Source organism: Ascaphus truei, chromosome 2 (genome assembly GCF_040206685.1).
Source record: "Ascaphus truei isolate aAscTru1 chromosome 2, aAscTru1.hap1, whole genome shotgun sequence".
Classification (NCBI taxonomy): Eukaryota; Metazoa; Chordata; class Amphibia; order Anura; family Ascaphidae; genus Ascaphus; species Ascaphus truei.
This window is the reverse complement of record NC_134484.1, coordinates 365,963,329-365,977,165: the sequence shown is the minus strand read 5'-3', so window position 1 is coordinate 365,977,165 and position 13,837 is coordinate 365,963,329. Positions and strand designations below refer to the sequence as shown.

At 45.5% G+C, this 13,837-nt stretch overlaps 1 long non-coding RNA gene across 2 annotated transcripts in view; it reads right to left on the bottom strand.

Moving 5' to 3' along the window:
- LOC142488726 (uncharacterized) overlaps positions 1 to 13,837 on the bottom strand; it is a 68,325-nt gene that overhangs the window by 32,551 nt on the left and 21,937 nt on the right. The window contains exon 3 of one of the 2 annotated variants that reach the window (XR_012799615.1): positions 10,996 to 11,127. The exons of the other annotated variant lie outside the window; for it this stretch is intronic. This is a non-coding gene — a long non-coding RNA (uncharacterized LOC142488726). Of the gene's footprint in view, positions 1 to 10,995; positions 11,128 to 13,837 lie in introns of those variants that run through there. 2 annotated transcript variants of the gene reach the window in all.

The window sequence follows — 13,837 nt, the reverse complement described above, 5'->3', positions numbered from 1 at the left end:
CAGAATAAATCAAATTTACCCTCTGGCATCCGATCTATGTTGGAGAGGCTGCGGTCAAAAGGGGGACATGGCCCACATCTGGTGGACATGCCCGGAAATTCAGAAATACTGGGAAACGACACAAAAATTAATAGAGGAGGTCACAGACCTCAAAATACCTGTTGAACCGCTGACCTACCTGTTGGCCAGGCCTCTAGACTATCTGGACCGACCAACAGGAAAATTAGTCTCCTTCATCCTCACGGCGGCTAGATGTGAGGTGGCGGCCGCCTGGAAGAAAATGTCTCCCCCCTCGAAACAAACAATAATAAGAAGGGTGCAAGAAGTAATGGACATGGAGAGACTATCTGCTTTCCTTAAGAGGTCTTCAACCTCATTTACAGCAATTTGGGACCCATGGTACACCTATTTGGCGCATATAAGACGAAACGCCCCCTAACAAACTAGAGGCCCAATTCACATTAAAGCTCAAACCAGAAACACCAAGGTACTGGGGATCATGACCACCCCCCGCTATACCCTTTGTATCCTCTCCACCCCCACCCTGCCCCCCCTTCTCTACTCCCTCTCTGTTTCCATACTCGCGCCTCCCTGATGGACTTCATGAGGTCAGGGAGACGTTGAGCCTTTCCTTTTCTCTTTTCTCTCAAGAAAAAGAAAAAATGTACATTAGGCTGACATATTGCTTATACCGTACATACCATGTAATGTCATAACTGCCTAATAAAAAAAATATGAAAAAAAAAAAAAAAACAGTTTGTTTTGGGAGATCTAGTTTTTGAGTCTCAAAAAGTCAGACTGAAATATGTGTTCAAAGTCAGAGAGGCTCTGGCTGTCTGCATATAGGATTGTGTCATCTGCATATAAAAGTATTGAAACTTCCTTACAAGCTGTGGGAAGATCATTGATGAACACTGAGTAGGGGCCCCAGAACAGAGCCTTACGGGACACCACAGGTGATATCCAGGGGGTTGGAGTTAGAGCCTGAGATGGACACATGTTGGGATCTACCTGATAGGTATGACTGAAACCAGTTCAAAGCATGCATCCCTATTACAGATCACTGGAGTTTGTTAAGCAGGATAGCGTCATCAACCGTATCAAAAGCCTTTGCAAAATCTAGGAATATTGCACCAGTGAGTTGTCCCCGTTCCATTCCACACTGGATTTCATTGCAAACTTTTAGCAGCGCAGTTACGGTGGAGTGTTTGGGGCGAAAGCCAGATTGTAATTGGCTAGGGAAATTTGTCTTGGTATAGTAATCGCTTAATTGGGAGTGAACACATGTTTCCATAACTTTGGGTAGTATTGGGAGAAGAGAGATTGGCCTGGATTTGGACAACTCTGGCAGTTTTCCTAGTTTTGGGGATATGGCCTGCAGACAGAATAGAGTTGACTATGGAAGCAATTGGTTTGGCAATGGCCGGGGCACCACATCTTAGGAACTTAGATTGTAGTAAGTCAGGTCCACATTGGCTGCTTAGTTTTAATTTGAGGAGTGCTTGTGTAATCTCCTCTTCGGATACCAGGCCAAATTGAAAATTGTGGGCAGTGTTGGGAGGGGGTGGAGCTATAGGGGTACTCCCAGGATGAGATTCATGTTTGTGGTTTGGGTTGCGTTTTGCTAATAAGTTAGTAGCACACCCCAGAAATTAGTCATTGAATGCATTTGCAATATCAGTGGGATTTGTCCCCCTCAGTAATATTACTTGGTTGTTGATATTTAGAAGGCTGGAATATGTTGTTGATAACCTTCCAGAAGTTAGCTGGGTTTGATATATTCTGGGGGAGATTGTCAGAGTAATATTGTGCTTTTAAATGCCTTGTTTGCCTTGAGCACATGTTCCGCAGGCATCTGTAGTGATTGAGATCCTGTGTAGTGCCAGTTACTTTGTAGCTTTTCCACAAGGCATCCCTGAACTGGTAGAGTGCTATAAGGTCAGTTGTAACCCATGGAAGGTGGCCCCAGTACCCTTATTCTGCATAGTGGAGCATGGGTATCACAGAGTTTTAGGAACTCGGATTGGAAATAGTCGAGCGCAGAATCGGGGTCGAGAATTAAATCGATTCTGTGCCAAGTGCAGGTGGTAAGGTCATCCAGAAACTGTTGTGGGCTAAATATTCTAAATGTTCTAGTGAGGAGAACTTTAGGGCTTGATTGGGGTGGTTTAATTTTCCTTACACTACTGCATGGTCACTGAAAATGTCAGGAAGGATGCCAGAGGATTGGATTCTGCTGGGATTTGAGGAGAGATACCAGTCTAGTAAGGATTCTAGCAAGGGTGATCTTTTCTAAATCCTCACAGGACCATGTCAACCATGTCAAACAGGTACTTTTATGCCTACGTGAAAACCATTTGTTCGCCAAGCTGGAAAAATGTCAGTTCCACCAAACCTCCACAGTGTTCCTAGGATACATAATTTCCAAACGATCCCAAAAAATGCAAAGAAATGCACAAAGCAGCGCACTGCTCAGAGACACAGGTGTATCAAAAATAAAATCTACGTTTATTGTCAGTCAGACATAGCAAACAAGGGGGTACAACCCTCCAACACGTTTCACACAACAAGGTGCTTTATCAAAGTGTAAGGTACAATACATTGGGGAACTTTTACATACCTAGTATCACAAGTGTGTGGAATTAATCAAATTTCGCGCCAAAAACGCATGTAGATGACATCATCCGAGCGACTCACAACATCCCTATAATGTGTAAACCTAAGACCTTCAGGCCCCTCCCTAATCACGCCCTTCCGTGACATCACCACCAATCCGCTTCCTGACATAGCCAGTCCGTGCGATCGGCACCCTTTTCCCCCTCACAGTGGAGATCCCAACACTGTAAAGTGTGGATAAATGACTCTCCACTGTGTTACTGATGGCGCCAGGTCCCCACGCTGCCAATGCCTAGAAAACGGGGTAGCGCCGAGGCAGCTGACGCGATCGTGGGTAGGTCTGCCCCCCTGTGACGTCATCACTCAGTCAGTCCCTGGTATCTGTGGATCAGACGGCTAAAACGCCCCTCCCTTCTCCTATCTCACAGACAGTGAACTGCTGTCATCATGGAGGGGGAAGAGCTAATAGCCATGACAACCACAATAACAATATGGGGACAGATAATATTAACCCCATAAAAACCCACTGATAAGTTGAAGTCTAAAGAAAAGGGATGTGACAAAGATATTGATAACAATATCTCAACCATAAGGATGTCAAATGAGGTAATCTAGATCCCCCAATGAATAAGGATAAGACACCTATATAAGAAAACAAATAACGAATATTTCACAATTTAAAATAGAGCTAATAGCTGTAAAATCATTAGCTGATCTTTATTATTTCTTTCCAGTTCCCTATCCCAAAGAGGGAAAGGGAAAGAATGTCTAACCTAGCTCTAATTATAACAAACACAAACAATAATAAAAACAATATATAGTGTAATTATATTAATGATCAGTTAATCTATTTCTATTTATTGAGTCATTATTTTTTACCTCCTATTGTTGCAAGAAGAAAATATCTGCAGGATAGAGCACAATCGATATATCAATGAATCTAGATTACTCAATATGGAAAAACATTCCTTTATTAATGTGATTTTAATCATACTGGAATATATCTCCCATATTTATCTTAATATATAAAATTGAAATTTGTGAGGTTGGTGCTAGATGTGGTGAATCTGATTGGTCCTCAGCCTCTGGCCAATCAGATTGGTGGCTCTATGACTGACACCCAACTGACACGCTCTTCTTCTCCTCATCCGCAGCTCACCTTTCCCCTCGGCCTCACCCAACTGACACATACACACACACAAACACACTCCTCTTCACCCAGCTCACCTCCCTGCCGGCTCCGCCCCCCCCATCACCCCCCAGCTCACCTCCCCCCAGGGAATCCACCAGGCTCACCCGAGCCCCGGCCTGCAGCAGCATGCGGGTAGTGTCGCCGCCGACACAGCTCCGAGCAGGGGGGGGGGACCGCCGCTGCCTCCAGCCGCCTCTCCCCCACCACACCGTTTCTCAGCAGCACCTCACCTCCCCACCCGCCACCGACACAGCTCCGCGCGGGGGAGAGTGAACCACTGCCGCCACCAACACCCGCCTCTGCCCCACCACCCTCTCTCAGCAGCGCCTCACCTCCTCCCCACCCGCTGCCGACACAGATGCGCGCGGGGGAGGGGGAACCACCGCCGCCGACGACACCCGCCTCTGCCCCACCACCCCCACCCTCTCTCAGCAGCACCTCACCTCCTCCCCACCCAATTCCGACACAGATGCGGGGGGGGAGGCGGGAAGGACAACACCACTGCAGCCGCCTGAGCCCACCACCACCACCCCCCCTCAGCAGTGCCTCACCTGTCCACTCGCCGCCAAAACTAGCGCGATATACCCGGCGTTGCCCGTGATGTAATGTTCTGGCTCCCCCATCCTCCCTCTCAACTCCCTTCCCCTCCTCTTCACAGCTGTTCAGAGCTGCGCCCCCTTCCCCCCACTGTTCACAGCTCTGATCCCCCCCCCATTCAATGCTGTTTCCCCCCTCCCTCCCTCCCTGTTCACAGCTCAGTTCCCCCCCCCTGTTCACAGCTCTGTGCCCCCCGTGTGTTTGGCAGCTGAGCTGACTGAGGGGGGAAGTGTGTGTCAGTCAGTCAGTGAGTGTGTGCCAGTCAGTCAGTGAGTGTGTGTCAGTCAGTGAGTGTGTGTGTCAGTCACTGTGTGTGTCAGTCAGTCAGTGTGTGTGTGTGTCAGTCAATGAGTGTGTGTGTCAGTCAGTGAGTGTGTGTCAGTCAGTCACTGAGTGTGTGTGTCAGTCAGTGTGTGTGTCAGTCAGTCAGTGAGTGTGTGTGTCAGTCAGTGTGTGTGTGTGTCAGTCAGTGAGTGTGTCAGTCAGTGAGTGTGTCAGTGAGCGAGTGTGTGTGTCAGTCAGTGAGTGTGTGTCAGTCAGTGTGTCAGTCAGTCAGTGTGTGTCAGTCAGTGTGTGTCAGTCAGTCAGTCAGTCTGTGTCAATCAGTGTGTGTCAGTCAGTATGTATTTATGTGTGGGCTTCCCCCCCTTCTCTCCTGATTCCCTCCCCACCCCCCTTTTCCTGACTCCCTCTCCCCCCCTCTCTCCTGACTCCCTCTCCCTATCTCCCCCACTGCTGACTGGCGGTGGCGTGCTAGTCATATAATAAATGTAAATTAATTTTTGTTTCTGACTTAATGTAAGAAAGAAAATAAAAAAGAGGGAGAGAGGGGAGGGGGGTGAGGGGGAGAGGGAAAAGAAAAATAGGAATGGAATCAAGAATAATCCAGAATTATGTTTAAATACATTATGTCAAAAAATTACTTAGATTCCATTCAGTATTTAGACCGCAGGGAAAGCGGGTCTTTAACATAAAGATCCAATATGCCTCCCTGCATCATTGGACAGACACTCCTTATTCCAAACTCAAAGTGGGTATAATAAAAACCTAAAAAGTAAATTGAAATCTACCCCAATAAACAAGAGGCCTAACCAGGAACAGGGAATTACATCTTGTGACATGGATACCAGCCCAATGTTAGTTACGCAATTTAATAGACATAGTTCCCTAATTAAAAAAATAGTACGAAAACATTGGGATGTATTACGTATGGATCACAGCCTGGAAGGGTTTGTTGAAATGGGTCCTCGCTTTGTCTATAGAAGGGCTAATGCCCTAGCAACAGCAGTCTCTCCCAGCATTGTAACTACCCCTATTAGTACCAATATGACATTCAATACGAGAGGTTCTTTCCGATGTGGGAGTTGTAAGATCTGCTCGGTGATGATGCCATCTTCTCGTTTTTCGGGCACAAATTCGACTAAAACATTTCCCATAATATCATACATCAATTGCAATACAAATTATGTAGTGTATTTACTGACATGCGGTTGTGGATTGAATTATGTGGGTCAAACAACCAGGGCCCTAAAAACGAGAATAATGGAACATCTAAGGTTGATAAAGAAACATGACTGTACACACCCAGTATCAAAACATTTTACGGAATGTAAACAGGGTGGCATTAATAAACTAACAGTAAGAGGATTGAAAAAGTAACATTAAAAGAACGAGAAGGTGACAAATTGAATTTATTAGACCGCAGGGAGGCATATTGGATCTTTATGTTAAAGACCCGCATTCCCTGCGGTCTAAATACTGAATGGAATCTAAGTCATTTTTTGACATAATGTATTTAAACATAATTATGGATTATTCTTGATTCCATTCCTATTTTTCCTTTCCCTCTCCCCCTCTTCCCCCTACCCTCTTTCCAGCCCCCCTCCCCCTCCCCACTACCACTCACCACTACCCCTCCCCTTTCCTCTCTCCCTCTTTTTTATTTTCTTTCTTACATTAAGTCAGAAACAACAATTAATTTACATTTATTATATGATAAATATGGGAGATATATTCCAGTATGATTAGAATCACATTAGTAAAGGAATGTTTTTCCATATTGAGTAATCTAGATTCATTGATATATCGATTGTGCTCTATCCTGCAGATATTTTCTTCTTGCAACAATAGGAGATAAAAAATAATGACTCAATAAATAGAAATAGATTAACTGATCATTAATATAATTACACTATATATTGTTTTTATTTGTTATAATTAGAGCTAGGTTAGACATTCTTTCCCTTTCCCTCTTTGGGATAGGGAACTGAAAAGAAATAATAAAGATCAACTAATGATTTTACAGCTATTAGCTCTATTTTAAATTGTGACATATTCGTTATTTGTTTTCTTGTATAGGTGTCTTATCCTTATTCATTGGGGGATCTAGATTACCTCATTTGACATCTTTATGGTTGAGATATTGTTATCAACATCTTTGTCACATTCTTTTTCTTTAGACTTCAACATATCAGTGGGTTTTTATGGGGTTAATATTATCTGTCCCCATATTGTTATTGTGGTTGTCATGGCTATTAGCTCTTCCCCCTCCATGATGACAGCAGTTCACTGTCTGTGAGATAGGAGAAGGGAGGGGCGTTTTAGCCGTCTGAACCACAGATACCAGGGACTGACTGAGTGATGACGTCACAGGGGGCGGACCTATCCACGATCGCGTCAGCTGCCTCGGTGCTACCCCGTTTTCTATGCATTGGCAGCGTGGGGACCTGGCGCCATCAGTAACACAGTGGAGAGTCATTTATCCACACTTTATAGTGTTGGGATCTCCACTGTGGGGGGGAAAAGGGTGCCGATCGCACGGACTGGCTATGCCAGGAAGCGGATTGGTGGTGATGTCACGGAGGGGCGTGATTAGGGAGGGGCCTGAAGTTCTTAGGTTTACACATTATAGGGATGTTCTGAGTCGCTCGGATGACGTCATTTACATACGTTTTTGTCGCGAAATTTAATTAATTCCACACACTTGTGATACTAGGTATATAAAGGTCCCCCAATGTATTGTACCTTACTCCTTGATAAAGCACCTTGTTGTGTGAAACGCGTTGGAGGGTTGTACACTCTTGTTTGCTATGTCTGACTGACAATAGAGTTATATTTTATTTTTGCTACACATGTGTCCCTGGGCAGTGCGCTGCTTTGTGCATTTCTTTGCATTTTTTGGATCGTTTGGAACTCAACCAGCGGCTGGACACGCCCCCAGGATTTCAGTGGGTTCTAGGAGTGGGTAAGATCTTCAAAGATATATTGTTACATGGATCCTCATCACTACAAACTGGGGCGAGTGCTGAACTTTATCATACTTATTTCCAATGAGGTACAGCGAAGTGTGTTACGCATATTTTTTCTGTTGCCTTCGGGAGATTTATATTTTCAGTGGCTATAGTCACTCACCCAGTAGTTTACCCACTCCATCATCTGAACCTTCACTGTTTTTATATGATTGATGAACGTACATAAAGATTCCAGGACTGTTGGAGCACCCATCACATTTCTCTACAAAATTTCCAACACAGGTCTCACCATGGATCCTGCTAAGCTAAAGGCGGTTCTGGATTGGCCTCGTCCCACTACCCTCAAAGCCATGCAGTGCTTCCTGGGGTTTGAGAACTACTACCGCAGGTTCATTCAAAATTTCTCCTCTGCGGTTGTGATGGTGAAGTGGTACCCAGGCTCACTAATAAAGGTTCCGCCCACTTGGGTACCTCTGATCCGTGTGTTGAGGTTCTAGAGTGTCAACTCTTGACCCAGGTGTGAGAAATGCATTAATGTGACTGTGTGCAAATTTTGCGACATTAGATTTTTGTGTGTTTTGCTTTTCTCGGGGTACTGGGACCAGGAGATTTCTAGGCTGTAAGTTTCAGGGTGGGTGTGCCGGAGAAAGTCTTTACAGAATGTGTCTATGTTTCTTCTTATGTAGTTTGTGTTCCATTGTGTGAATGCCTTTTCATACAAATACATTTACGTTTTATTTCACTTCACATGTTTTGCTCAATGTATGATCCTGGTAAAAAGGTGTAAATGCCTGGTCTCCCATGAAAGCACATGCAAAGACTAAAGTTATAATCCTGTCTTGGGGATGGGGGTCAGTTGCGGGATGGTAGTTAATATTGCGCATGCGTGCGTGCGAAGTATGCAGTGTTCCAAACCTTACATTCTGTTCTCCCAGGTACGGGGGAGTGAGTTCCGCTGGCTGGCGATGAGTTTTGGGGATGACATTTAATCGTGTATACCAGCGTTTCCCAAATGGTGGATCGCGACCCGGCACCGGGCCACGGCACCAAAATTGCCGGGTCGCAGCGAGGCTGGCCGCGCGGTGTCTCCTCCCAAACCCCCCCCCGCCCCCTCCCCCCCCCCCCCCCCCGCCGCTCGAGTTAAAAAAAATAGCAGCGATTCCCCCTGCGGTCCCGCGCGCATGCGCAGGGCAAGCAGGGACCGCTCCCTTCCTCCCCCCCGCTCCCAACGTGGGACGGAGGTGGAAGTACTATCTCATCTGCGGCCCGCTTCCTCCCGCGACCCGCTTCCAGAGCTCACCTCCCGTGGCACCCCCTCCCTCAGCCCACCTCCCGTGCCACCCCCTCCCGAGCCCACCTCCCGTGCCCCCAAGCCCACCTCCCGTCCCAGGCAGCAGGGGATATCGGGGGCAGCAGGGGAAAGCGTCCGGCCTCAAGGTAAGTCACCCCACCCAGTCACTGTCACCCACCCAGTCACTGTCACCCACCCAGTCACTGTCACCCACCCAGTCACTGTCACCCACCCACCCAGTCACTGTCACCCACCCAGTCACTGTCACCTACCCACCCAGTCACTGTCACCCACCCAGTCACTGTCACCCACCCACCCACCCAGTCACTGTCACCCACCCAGTCACTGTCACCCACCCACCCAGTCACTGTCACCCAGTCACTGTCACCCACCCACCCCGTCACTGTCACCCACCCACCCACTGTCACCCACCCACCCAGTCACTGTCACCCACCCACACAGTCACTGTCACCCACCCACCCAGTCACTGTCAAGTCACTGTCACCCACCCAGTCACTGTCACCCACCCACCCAGTCACTGTCACCCACCCAGTCACTGTCACCCACCCAGTCACTGTCACCCACCCACCCACTGTCAAGTCACTGTCACCCACCCACACAGTCACTGTCACCCACCCACCCAGTCACTGTCAAGTCACTGTCACCCACCCAGTCACTGTCACCCACCCACCCAGTCACTGTCACCCACCCACCCAGTCACTGTCAAAGTCACTGTTAAAGTCACTGTCACCCACCCAGTCACTGTCACTGTCACCCGCCCAGTCACTGTCACCCACCCACCGTCTCCCACCCACCCAGTCACTCACCCACCATCTCCCACACACCCACCCAGTCACTGCCTCCCACCCAAGTGTCCCAGTCCCCACTCCCAGTCCCCCACCCACCCAGTCCCTACCCAGTCCCCCCTCCCACCCACCCAGTCCCCCCCCTCCTCCCACCCACCCAGTCCCTACCCCCCCCCCTCCAGTCACTCACATCCGTCATTGCCTGTAATTCACTGTTTGTGTCTGTGTACGTATAGGGGAGAGTGAGTGTGTGTGTGTGTGTGTATCAGGGGCTGTGTGCGTGTGTATCTGTATCAGTGTCTGTGTGTATGTATCAGAGTGTGTGTGTATCAGTGGCTGTGTGTGTGTGTGTGTGTGTGTGTGTGTGTATATATCAGTGTGTGTGTGTGTATCAGTATCAGTGTGTGTGTGTGTGTGTATCAGTATCAGTGTGTGTGTGTGTGTGTGTATCAGTGTCTGTGTATCAGTGTCTGTGTATCAGTGTCTGTGTATCAGTGTCTGTGTGTATCAGTGTGTGTGTATGTATCAGTGTCTGTGTGTGTGTATCACTGTCTGTGTGTGTGTAGCAGTGTCTGTGTGTGTGTGTGTAGCAGTGTCTCTGTGTGTGTAGCAGTGTGTGTGTGTGTGTAGCAGTGTCTCTGTGTGGCTGCGTGTGTGTGTGTCAGTGGCTGCGTGTGTGTGTTTATCAGTGGCTGTGTGTGTATCAGTGTGTGTGTCAGTGGCTGCGTGTGTCAGTGGCTGCGTGTGTATCAGTGGCTGCGTGTGTATCAGTGGCTGTGTGTGTGTGTATCAGTGGCTGTGTGTGTGTCTGTGCAGGCCCTATAGGCCAGTATAGGCGATAAAAATTTTAGTGGGTCACGAAGGAGAAGTTTAAAAATAACCGGGTCACGGAAAAAAAAGTTTGGGAAACCCTGGTGTATACAGTATGCAGGGTCTGCAGAGGCTACAGTCCTGTAGGCATCACGGAAGGAGACACTGTGGAGTCAATGCACAGCTTGATCCGTTAACCATAACATCAAAAAAAGGTGGCGCACAGACAATGCAATAACAAACATATATATGTGTACAGTACACACAGACTGCAGTATATGTATTTACACATTTACTCACAGTACAGTTATGTGAGGGGAAAAAAGCAGGAAACATTTCAGTGTGAATTTTTACTAAACGTGATAATATTTCATGCACAGTATCTATCAGATACAGTGGACTAGTACGCACTGTGCCAAAACAAGCGTGAATTAGAATATTTAGAGAAAGTATATAAAAGTTAAAAAAAGAACAGTAATATATTGTTTTTTCGACATCTCATGCCATCAACTTCATCATCTGATGGCTGTGTTCTGTGGATGCTAATTTAGCACGCTATCGATTCTGGAAAAAGAAAAACAACAGGATGCTTAAAGTATACAGGTACTATACACCAGGGGAGCGCAAACTGGGGGGCACTGGATTTTTATCATATCAATCAATGATCAGTATTACGGGCTATTCGTGTCATAGGGCATAAAAGTTAATAAAATATTTTATATTATATTCAATTCATTAGAATTCTTGCCAACCTGGCCAACCTTGCTGATGCTGACGATATTTGACAGGATCATATTCGGATAGGTATCCATACTGAGCATTAGTGGTAAAATCAAGGTTCAACTGCTGTAGATAGTAGTACGGTAAGACCAGGTTACCAGATGGTAACGGTAGGAGTGAGTAAGGTATAATCAGGTTGGGGCTGCTGTTCACGATGATTTTCAAATGGTGTCCCTTTGCCAGATTGGGAAGTATGATTCAATCTGTTGTTTCCGTTTCTTCTCCTTCTCCTTTTGAAGTTGCCATGGTCAAACATATTCGCAAAGGATGGGTCCAATACCCAAAAACCTCTGACACCCAGATTGGTGGCGGGGGTGGAGGGGATGCGAATGAAGCAATCATTAATTGACAAAGTAAAGGGCACTGACTTCTTCCATTTACTAGAGTCAGCTAAATTTCTGAAGCATTCATAATTGGCAATGAGATATATATGCCATATATTTCGGATACAGTGGCTTTCTTATCTGCTGCATCATTAATTGCTGAATATATAAGAAAAAATAAGCTAGACTCTGGTTTCTCCAAAGCAACTGACATTGCACTCTTTCTAAGCTCATGAAACAATAAGGAGTAAGTAAACCCAAAGTATAAGTCGAAAACATTGAACATTTACGTTTTGCAACAAAATATTAAAACAACCAAATGTTGATAACATCTTGAACGGTCAAGGCAATAAAACAATGAGGAATTGAAATGAATTGCAGTATATTGCTGGATCAGTCTGGCACCTGCTTGAGACTTACAGCACTCTACATACTGTAGACTAACTAACTTAACATATTCACTTTGCCATCTGGCGGACAGGTGTTGAATTTCAAACAAACAAATCTGATATCTGTCTAGAATATCCGGGTTTAAATCAGGTGTGAATAACAACACAGAGAGCTGTCTTCAGTTGTCTACAACTAAACGGGATATATATTGATTACATCTCCAAAACATAACGATTGATGTCCGGATTTTAGTTAAGGAAAACTGAACATACAGACAGGATATATTTGTACTTACATGCTCTTGCAGTCTGCACTACGTAGGCAGAACCCGGCCATTGAGGGTAAGGATCTTAGATTCTACAAAATATCTCAGGTCTAGAGTCACATAGTATACCACTTCATTTTAGGTCTTCAGTATATAGGATTGGAACAAATAACTAGTAATTGGAGGGGAGGTGACAGGACTTTACACTTTTCTCAGCGGGAGTCATATTGGATACACTGCCTAAATATACTCCTACCAAATGGCCTAAATGTGAACTTTGATTTTAAAGTCTTTTTAATGTAATTTTCTAATTATATATCCTTCTCCATTATAAATCACCATAACATACAAATGGGTCATTTGGTTTGATTTATCATATACAAAACAAGTAAAATACCTGATATAATATGTAGGATATTATTTTTATATAGAAGGGAATAATAGTGTCTTTTATATCTATTTTATACCAAATTTATAGTAATCACAATTTTATGTGTTTTAAGTACATATTTTTAAGAATTGGTTACTCTGCATAACCCCACTGCCTTTAAAAGCATCACAATTGTAAGTAAGATACCTACCAAGTCTCATCTTTCATGTTTTAGCTAAAACATTATTGAACTATATATCTTCTCTTTGTTTGCATAATCCCGGATGTACAGTATTTGCACTCCTTATCTCCGCGCCTTCTTGCTCTACAGGTGAGTGTACTATATGTTTAGCCCAGAGTGATGTTCCATATATCTTCAAATCGCCTACTGTGGACATTACTATCGATATGCTAGTTTTATTACTTCACTGTGTATACCCATACAGCTACTGATGGTGGCTTTTATCTCTGTGCAGTTTTGATCTGTGACACGCTTCCCACCTTGCAGCATTTGTATCTTAATGGGGGTGTACTTTGCGGTCACATACTCAAGAACAAGAAAAAAATTGGTGTAAATAGCGCTAAAAGATTGATGCAATGACAATACAGTGTATGTGATAATATGTGACCCTGCACAGAATCAAAAAATATATAATAGTAATACAATAATTAAACTAGGCTGCCAGGTGATACTAACTCCAAAACACAGCTAGTAAAACAAAACACAAAATAAACAATACGAACCGGATGTTCCCCTGAAGTGCGCATGCGCACGAAACGCGTTGGGCAGTTCTGTTGTGAGTTACTCTTAGACTGAGGCAGAGGACTTGCAGGACGTTGCCGCAGTAGTCATTTGGAAAAGGGATTTCGGCGTTTCCACCGCCCCATGTGATGTGTTTCCGGCGGCAGGCTGATTGACAGTCCCTGGAGAGCTCCAGAGTCGCCTGGAGTGACGTACTTCCGGTCGCGGAGCGAAGGAGACCCCTGGATGTCACGTGCTCGGACGGAGCTGCAGCCGGTCACCGTCTACCCATACCTCTGATTATGATGTGTGGCAGTTCTGTAAGTAGGACTCTGGTTTTAACACACCGGATCCCACATCTGCTACAGCTTTTTATTGTGTGTAATAAACCAACTCTTAAATAT